The sequence below is a fragment of the Dipteris shenzhenensis genome, chromosome 1, assembly GCF_047967505.1.
Source record: "Dipteris shenzhenensis isolate YYH24624 ecotype China chromosome 1, Dip_SZ_1.0, whole genome shotgun sequence".
NCBI classification, from domain to species: Eukaryota; Viridiplantae; Streptophyta; class Polypodiopsida; order Gleicheniales; family Dipteridaceae; genus Dipteris; species Dipteris shenzhenensis.
Genome location: NC_141596.1, coordinates 41,160,158 through 41,170,192, shown reverse-complemented (window position 1 = coordinate 41,170,192; position 10,035 = coordinate 41,160,158). Strand labels below are relative to the sequence as shown.

Genomic DNA, 10,035 nt, shown 5'->3' with positions numbered 1-10,035 from the left:
AAAAATGGTAAAATGAAGAAGATGATGAAGAAGAAGCAACAGCAGCATATAAAAACCAGCTCATACATTCTCAGTGGCAGCTCGTGTGTGTGTATCCTCACACGTGTGCACAGATTTCCGATGTTGTGCCCGTGTGTGTGTGCGTGCCTGAGCACGGCATGCAGAACACACGCTCGTGCGCGCGTGTGTGTGTGTGTGTGTGTGTGTGAGAGAGAGAGAGAGAGACCATTGCTATGTGCATTGGCACGTAGCCCAAACACATGAGCAACAGGAGAGCATGTAGGCTGAGAGAACTCAAGGTGCCACGAACGACAACGAGAATGGCCTTTCCAATTGCCTTTATGAGCCTATGCGCACATCCGGATCGGACGGTTCCCAGAACACTAGAGCCAGGAGAGCATGGAGGTTGACAGAGAGTGAAGGTGCCATGTGAGACTGTAACTCCTTTCTGCTCCTCTGGATCGCTATTGTTGCCTACTTCTGGCCCAACCATCTTGGTGTTATTTCACAAGATCGCACACATGTGGGTGTATGTGCGCATTGTGCACTCCCCCTTACTCGTAACTTCTTGCCACTTGTACCAATCTTCCATGTGCATCTTACGCACTTGTGTAGTGTTGCATGTATGTGTTCAATGCATGTATGCATGCACATCCCAACATATGCCTCTCGTAGCACTCACTTGTGTTTGCCCATGGGGCATGCACATATGCTTGTCACAAAGAGAGAGAGAGAGAGAGAGAGAGAGAGAGAGGGAGAGAGAGAGAGAGAAGGTGTATGCTTGTGTGTGGGGGGAGGGGGAGGGGGGGATGGGGTCGGCCGGACATGTGTATGTATGGTGTGTGTGTGTGTGCGTGTGCATGCGGGGTGCATGGTCATGCATGCAAGAGAAGTTCATTGTGGATGCGTGTGTGTGTGTGTGTGTGTGTGTGTGAGAGAGAGAGAGAGAGCTTACAAAATAAGCAAGCTAGGGATCCCACCAAGGCCCTGCCTTTTAGAATGTTATAGTAGGTGAAAGTGTTAGTGTGCATTTTGTGCAAATGTATGCAATGGAATGATCTGTCCCATATGCGAATGAGGTATGTGCTTGGTTGTTGGGTTTGTCAAGGTTGCTCCAAATATGGTCTAAATGAGAGTCTTAAGTTGTTAGTTCTCAATTGAAGTGAAAGTAGTCCATCATGGTTTGTAGATTTGTTGATTGTGGGAGGCATCTCTGCTGAAGTGACCACTACGGCCTTGCTTTCAACAAGGTGGCACAATCACTAAGGCCCAATGCACGCACAGCAAAAAATGTGCCTCTGGTTGTTGTGAATAGTTCCGTTCACACACCTAAATGTTTCCCCAACTCATGCGACTCTATTGTGCATTTGGTGCTCAAATTGGCACCTTGATTTTGGAGGGTGCGAATTTGGGCACTGGAGCGCCATTTTTTCTCCACCCAATAGCGCCTTGACATTTGGCACTACCATTGCATTGAATGTTTCTTCCTGCTCTATCCAAACCAATGAAAAATGGACAGGTGCAACTCTGCATCTCACACAGCTCCCCACTGCAATAGTTAGACAAACTCTGCCGCTCGTATTGAATGCCACCATCTGGTTCATGCGCGATAAATTCAGATAATTGGAGTTGAGAATCAAAGTCACACCAGTTGAGCATTTTTTCACTGGCCCTAAGTCCCAAAATGTAAAGTAGCTCGGATAAATATTACAATAAAATTATCCAATAACTTGTAAAAGGGAAAAGAAAGGTGTAAATTGGAAGGAAAGGGAAAGGAAAAAATGCAAATGAAGGTGAATGAATATGGGAAAGGTGGATAAGTAAAAAGAGAGGAGTGAAAAGAGATGAAAGATGGGATGGACCTCTTTTTTTTTTTTAATTGTTTCAATCATTTGAAGGGACGCATTTAACTTAGCTTAGGGGTACACTAATGAATACGAATCTCCCATTTTTCACTACTTGGGGAGACATACTAGGGGGGAATGGACCATTAAATATGAGTGGGGACCTCGCCATTTTGGCAAGAGATCCTCATTTAAATAATATCACATGCTTATAATAAAGGTGGTGTCATACAAGCTAAATGACAAAATAATTCGCTAGCCCTCATGTAAGGCCAAAAGCTTAATCCACATGTGAAGTTTGGTATATGGTGGAGGATGCGATGAGAAAGACATGCCTAATGTCGTGGTTCAGTATTGGCCCAAGGTGGAGGACTGCTCTTTTAGGAGATACTCAGAAGCTCCCATCTCATCAATGCGGCCGTGTTTCTAGCGGTATGGGAAACCAGGAACAAATCGGTCTTTCAACACCAAACGGAGAAAGGATTCATGGCCATGGCCATCATGAAAGAGGTAGGCACATACTTGAAAGACTTCAGCATTATCACGACATGTAAGGACCCAGTGGTTAGCTCCGCACTGGGAGATCTAGGAAGATATATGGCACTGCGATAGGTATTGGTTGCGTGCAGCGCTGGTCCTAGGTAGGAAGCCCCTTTTGGACCAATTTTGTACTTATGGTCTATTTTAGTTCTGGGCTGCACCCTTGCAATACACTCAACAATTTTATTTAATTGTATTAAGAAAAAAAAACTTAATCCACACAAAGTGACAAAGTCCTTTAGGGGCTCACAAAAAGACAAAAACCTAAGCCTAAAAATTGCCTAAACTACCGTTAACCCTAATACTAAATGCCCCATAACACGGTTAACTTGACCAAATGAACTACATTCTGAACTATGAGCTAGACTAACATTCTTTAATCAGCACCATCATTTAAGACCATTGCAAGGCGAAAAAAACGTGTGTGTGTGTGTGTGTGTGGAAGACTTGACAACATCCCTTTGCATAGTGAAAAGACAAAAGAACGAAGCTAGACAATGGAATAGGACTAATTGCATTAATGAAAAAGTTGGTATAAGTCGGTGAATCCCTGTTTATAAAGGAAACCAGTAGTGTGCCATTTTGTAGAAATGACTTTGTGGAAAGTGTATAGAAGTTGAGCTTGGATAAGTCCTGGCAAGCATCACTTTTATTGAAGAAGGGAGTCTGCCTACCTGCCACCATCCAACCAGAAAAATGTGGTGAGAACCCACTTAAACCTTAGTTGGGAAGACATGTGTCATAAACACCCCTCCCTTGTTATTGGGGTCACCATAAAAATAGAAACTTGCAAACTTATACAACTCAATGTATACTTATAAATGCAATGAAAGACGATCTATTTAGGGAACTGAATTAATTTGAAAGTAATGTGAATGGGACATTTAAGGGTGGTACAATGAAGAAGAGGGGGGTTATGACATAGATATGTGTGTGTAGGGAGAGTGGAAAAAAGGGTTTTGAAAAAAGGCAATTCATATGACAAAGGAGAGTAAGATTAAAGGAAGGAACGAACCAATTTTAGTCATGAGACCAAAGAGACAAAGGGGAACTAAAGAGAAACAAGCTTAGTCATAAGAAAAAATCAATAATTGTTATAAGATAAAATCAATGGCAAAAGAGATAAGAGGGACTAGGGAGATAAGGGATAGAGAAGCTTGAACGAATGGTTGGAGTAGTGGATATAAGTACAAAGAGCTAGAGAGGGTAATAAGTTAATAGAGAGACTAGACGTACGGTTATTAAATAATAGAGAGGCTAGTAAGTTTAAGAGATAAGAAGTAAAAGCGAAGGGGTAGGGTAAGTACATAGAGGTAGGGAAGTTAATAAGTTGATAGAGAGGCTAAAAGAGAGAGGTTAATAGGTTTAAAAAGGTTAGAAGGGTAATAGGTTTAAGAGGTGGATAGGTTTAATAGGTTAAAGAGGTTAGAAGGGAAATAAGCAGCCTTTGTAAAGGAATCAAAGAGGGAAAGAATCAAAGGAAAGAATTGAGCATGGTTTTTTTAATTTTAACTAAAAGGGGAAAAGGCATAGAGATAATGAAAAGTAGTGAGGTGAAGGGGGACAAGGGTTAGATTAAAAAACACGTGAAATGAAGAAAGGGAGGGGGTTTAAATTTTAAAAAGGAGGGCATAAATGAAAAGTGGCATTAAAGCATGGACTTGCCACGTGAGTCCAACTTCCAACGAGGGCTTGGAGGGAGGTGGCAGTATAACCGAGGGAGATTTTCTTGCACAAGGCGCGAGAAGTAGGAAAAAGTGTGCGTGCGACCATCATGCAGACTCCAGATATTCTAGAGGAGAACACGGGCGCGGCCAGCGAAGAGCAAAGCTGTAGAAGCCGTGCACAGACTTGGAAGGCAGCGCCAGGGCCCAGGGGACTGAGTCCTGAGAGTAATTAAGACGGCGAGCAGCCAGGGGGAGATGGGTTGGGAGTGGCGTTAGAGCAGGCAGGGTAGAGCGATTGGTGGACCGTGGATATTGGATAGGTTGAAATTAGAGGAAGGGAGGACGAAACTTAAATAGGAGGTGATCCAAAGTCGGGGGTGAGTATGGAAGGGAATGGTCAGGTCCAGCAGAAAGGTAGACAAGGTTGTGGGAGAGGAATAGTCGAGGAGAAATAGGGGAAAAAAGGGGGGAATGGGAAAAAACCAATAAAAATTAAGAGAAAATTATAAAAAATTAGAGACATAAGAGGAAAACATAGACAAAAATTAGGGGAATTAGGGGAGAAAATGGGAAGTGTTAGAGAAATTAAATTGGAGAATTTAGAGAAAATTAGGGAACAAAAGATTAGTGACAAAATAGGGAGATAATGAAAAAAATTAAGGAAAATATAGGAAAAATATTGGGAAAAAAAGGAAAGTAAGAGGGCAGAGAGAGAAAATAAAAGAAAGGATAGGATTAGGGAAAATTTAAGGGAAGCTAAGGTGAGTTTAGGAAAAAATAAGAGGAAATTTTAGGGAAGTTATGATAAAATACAGTAAAAGAGGAAGAAATTAAGGGAAGTTAAGAAGAGTAAGAAATGTAAGGAAAATTTTAAGAAATTAAGTGGATGCAAGAGAAAAAGGGAAGAGTGTGTGTGTGTGTGTGTGTGTGTGTGTGAGAGAGAGAGAGAGAGAGAGAGGGCAAACTTTTGATGCAAACACTTGTCTAGAGAATATCCCTTTTATTGAACGCATGAACCAAAAGATATTCAACATTTACTCCCACAACATCACATAGCAAAATTGGCATATCCCATTGGAATGACCTCATGCACCATTTTTGGCAAAAATATACCTAACCATTGTTTAAAGCATAAAAAAGCACCCATTTTTACTTTTTATCTCACCTTGATCTATATTACCTCACAAAGGTATATATTTTCCAAAATTATGACGTATTTTATGTGCAACACCTAAGGAATTAAACACACCATGCTTTCAACATGATTGAATAGTAGCAAAGAGCATTGAAGGCTCCTTTTGGAATCATTCTAATCAATTTGCCATAGTATCCCTTGAACAACTTCCTGACACATCTGAACTATATTTCCTTGAAGCCCTTTTCATCTTATGAATCTCAAAGCAAAGGGGAAAGAGGGAGAAAATTTTACTTTTTGTATCATGGTAAATTCATTATGCATGACGAGTTATAACCAAAAGGAATTTTAGATCAAAAGATGAAAACAATTTTATGTAGTGCCCATCTAGCTTCAACAAAGGCCTAAAGTGGTGGTCCTTATAGCAAAGTGAGATCTAGATTTCAAGTCTAAGCAAGAAAGGCATAGAGGCAAATTTAAAAAAAACAAGAAATACTACAAATGTTTTTTTAAAATGCACACCTACATGCCAATCTCATAGCCTACCATGTGTTGTTTCAACATTGAGCCACGTGGCACTAATCTATCATATCATCATTCTTTGAGCTTGGGACTCCAAGGTCCACGTCGCCATACTCTTTTGCACGGAGAAATAACATCCATAGCCAACCTATGTGATCCCATACTATGCTCAATGCCATTGCCATAGATATCCGACTTAATACCCCGATGGCATGCTTTCCCATAACCTATTAATGTCTTTTGATAGACCACTACTGTGCGGTGCTTAAAACCATCTTGTAACACTATCGACACTAATTAATCATTACCTGTTCAAGCAAAAAGCTTATCCAAAAGAAAGCACAAGTCTCCACCAAGGAAAGACGTGTCGAGTACGTCAACCACCATTCAGATCCACTTGTCAAAGAAGCTGTATACCCTAACGTCGAATTGGAGAAGGCTCAATTTTTGACAATGGGTGGAGAAGGAATAAGCCCGAATTGAAGCTAAAAAGAAAGTGCAAGATCCAGTCCTTGACTTGTCTCCACCAAGTCTTGATACCATAATCGAACCTCTGTTCCATCAACAAGGGCCACAACATAATGTTTCACTATACCAACTGGAAGGTGCATCCCTCTCTAGCTTCCTGAGTTGCCCCCTCTCCATCCCCATTGGAATCCTCTTATGGAATTGTCCCAACATTTGGGCAAGTTTCAAGGGATGGGTAAAATCAGCAAATCTCCCGCCACCTATGGAAGAAACAAAAGACAACCCAGTCTGATTGCATGAGAGAGATGATATATGCAATATCACTATGCCTTTGATCCATAGAGCACATGATGAGGTCTAGGACATTGTGTATGGAGGCGTAGGTGTGAATGTCTTATCAAACAATCTCTATAATGCATGGGATCTCCCACGATGAAGAAAGATCATTTTAACATCTGCCTTGCAAATCATTCACACACAAAATCCTTGGGTATAGTTAATGGGGTATCCACAAAGGTAGCAAGGATACGATTTTCCCTCCAGGTCACAGTCTTGGATCTCTTGGGACCCAAGACTTTTATCAAGTTTTACTCGGCCCTTGGCTACCACGAGAAGCATCACTGCTCCATGATTGGGGTATTGATCAGCTTACGATAAAAAATCATGGCACAGCAATGAGAATCAATGTGGGGATAGGAGCAATCAAAGCCATTGTGTCGAGACCATTCGATAATACCTCTTCGACCGTGGTATCTAGCAAATCAGCCCTTCCACAACAAAATGCCTTGGTAGGTGACACACAAAGTAATATCAACAGTTGGATCCAAGCATTAGTGACAATCGACAATGGCCATGCACTAGATCCAGTCCTCCCACAAATTGATGCAAAGGTCATGCAAGTAGAATCTCCACTTATGCCTAAAATCCCAATTGATCCTGCAGTTTCAATGTTTATGGCCAACCTTGAATGGGATAATGATCTTGAAGAACAGACTCTCATTACTTCATAGTAGATTTTGGACTTGGAACATATTTAATGATTCTAAACCCCTTTAACAACTTTTATATAGCTTACAGGCATAATTATGCTAGATAGGTTATGAAGCCTCCTTGTAATAAATTCTATAATTATGAAGGCATGATTCTCTTCATTCATGTGTTTGGATCATATCGTTGTTTGGGGGAATCGGTTTTGCCTTTGCAAAGCAAACAATCAATATGATTTTTTGTGTGAGGAGATTTACAAGGGGGGTCTATAGGGGTCTTGGGGGGGATGGGCAACGTGTTGTATGATGACTTTCTCTAGAAGATCACAAATAGAATGACTAAGGGGACTTGCAAGGAGAACTCTAAGGGATGTATGAGTATTAAAAGAAGAAGCCTTAGCTCATGCTACAAACCTATCAAGGGTATCCTTTCAAGGGCTACAATGGTACCCTATCAAGGGTATCCTATCAAGGGCTACAATGTGGGCATTATAAGTTTTTGGTCTAGAAATATACTCCTTGCCATAAAAATTGAGATTAAAGTGTGAGTTTAAACCTTAAGGTTCCTTATAGACTTTTTAAAAGCTCTATTTTAGCCCTTGTTTTTCGCAACACAATATAATTAGGGCTTCTTTGAACAAATATGAAAAGGGAGAGGAGAAGAGTGGAGATGATGAGAGAGGCCACAACTAGAGAGCACACCACAAATGACTAATTGTACACTATACTAGTTAAAAATAATGAATTTATACATACCTCTTTAGGATTAGGGTTAGGTTTTCCAACCCTGTGCCTTTTTAGCACTCTTTGTGTTAGTGCTATGCACATATGAACACATGGTGTTGATATGAATCCTCAACACCTTCCCTCAAGATGAACACCATGAAGTCGGCCTTCCCTCAAGATGATGATTATGGGGAATGGAATAAGGACTGAAGATTACATTCCATCACACCCCTTTAATGGGAATATCCTTTCTCTAAGTCAAACCAAGAGCTTGTCGATGTTTCACAAAAACCCATTTCTCAAGTGGTTTGGTAAAGATATCTACAACATTCTCTTTGCTATCACAATGTTGTAATAAGATGTCACCAAGTAACACTCTTTCTCTGATGAAGTGCTCTCTAACATCAATGTGCTTTGCCTTGAAGTGATATATTGGATTCTTGGCTATGCTTGAGTCAATTGATTATTGTAGTATATTGTTGTTGGATTTATCTCATCAAAGTAGTCTATTTCTTATAATAGTCTTTTGAGCCATATAGCCTCACATGCAATTATTACGACCACACTATATTCTACTCCTATTGAATACAAGGAAACAGTTGTTATAACACCTTGATCAAGGAAAAATGCATATCCTTATGTGGATCTGTTGGTCTCATGATCTACTTAGTTAATGTCACAATATCCATGCAATCTTGGATGACCTCCTCTATATTATATCCCAAATTTTCTTGTACCTCTAATGCAGTTTAAGAATCTCTTGGATGCATTCTAGTGAGATTATTTTGGATGTGCCATAAATTGTGCTAGTGAAATTACTGCATATCAAAATATCCAGCCTTGTGATAGTCATAGATATAAGAGATCTGATGAGATACTGATGGTACTTATTTGTAGGTTTTTTGGAACTTTGGTAAGTTTAAAACTCTACTCCATGGGAGTGGCTATAATCTTGCAAACCACCATATGAAACTTCTTTGGGAGACTATCCACATATTTTTGCTGGCTCATGAAGGTGTTGTCTGAGTCTCTCCAGAACTCAATGCCAAGATAATAATGCACAAGTCCAAGATCTTTCATATAAAACTCTACAAATAATTCTTGTTTCATCTTGTTGATGAAGCTCTCATTGCTTCTTATCAAAATCAGATTACCTGCATACAAAAGGGCAATAGTAATGTCTTCCCCTTGAGCTTTGTAGTAGAGAGTATGATCTGCAATGGACTTGATGTCTCCCAAATTAGCAAAATACTTGCCAATTATGCTATAGCAACTTTTGAGTGCTTTCTTTAAGCCACAAAGACTTTTCTTGAGATGGCAAACCTGATTCTCTTTTCCTAGTTCAACATACCCAGCTAATTGTTGCATGTAGACTTTCTCGTCTAGGTAATCATTGTTGATAAAAGCATTTTTGACATCTAGCTAGTAGGCATTCCATGTGCTGAGTGTGGCTCTTGATCTAAAAAATATTATGGAATCCATGTTTGCTACTGGAGCATAATTCTCTCATAATTCTTCTCATAATCTTGACTATATTGCTCTGCAAAACCTTTTGCCACTAGTCTAGCTTTGTATCTTTTAATGCTACCATTTGGATTGTATTTGACTTTGTAAACCAATTTGTTTGCAATGGCCTTTTTTCATAGTGGAAGGTCGCATAGATCCCAAGTATTGTTTTTGTACAAGCATCACATCTCTTCATTCATAGAAGTTTGCCATTCTAGCCTATTAATTGCATCCTCAAAGTGTAGTGGCTCTTCTATAGCCATGATGGTAGTCATAAGAGAATAATTGGTGTTTTCAATCTGAATTGCTTTGCCTTTCTAAACATATATCAACCTGGCTGGTGGTTTGATTTCTCTTGTAGACCATCTGCTTTGTTGCTCTTCTCAGGGAACTTCCTGCAATTCTTGCTCTTCTTCATAAACCGTCTTGGTAGGTGGTATTTGGTGTGACTATCTCCTATGTATTTGATGTTTTCCATTCTTATTCTTCATCAAACACTACATCTCTAGAGATTATAACATTTCAAATGATGGAATCATACTTGTATGCTTTTCTCTCTTCATTATAGCCAACCATGATGTGTTTTATGTGACTTAATATCCAACTTTCAGCAAAGATCATCATGTATGTGGGCATATGCT

At 40.0% G+C, this 10,035-nt stretch overlaps 1 protein-coding gene across 1 annotated transcript in view; it reads right to left on the bottom strand.

Moving 5' to 3' along the window:
* Nucleotides 1-2,950: 2,950 nt before the first annotated feature.
* Nucleotides 2,951-10,035, bottom strand: part of LOC147905840 (Phosphoglycerate mutase family protein) — an 82,945-nt gene continuing 75,860 nt past the window's right edge. The window contains exon 6 of the mRNA XM_087381989.1: nt 2,951-3,058. The gene's annotated coding sequence lies outside the window, so the exon portion shown is untranslated. The remainder of the gene's footprint in view (nt 3,059-10,035) is intronic.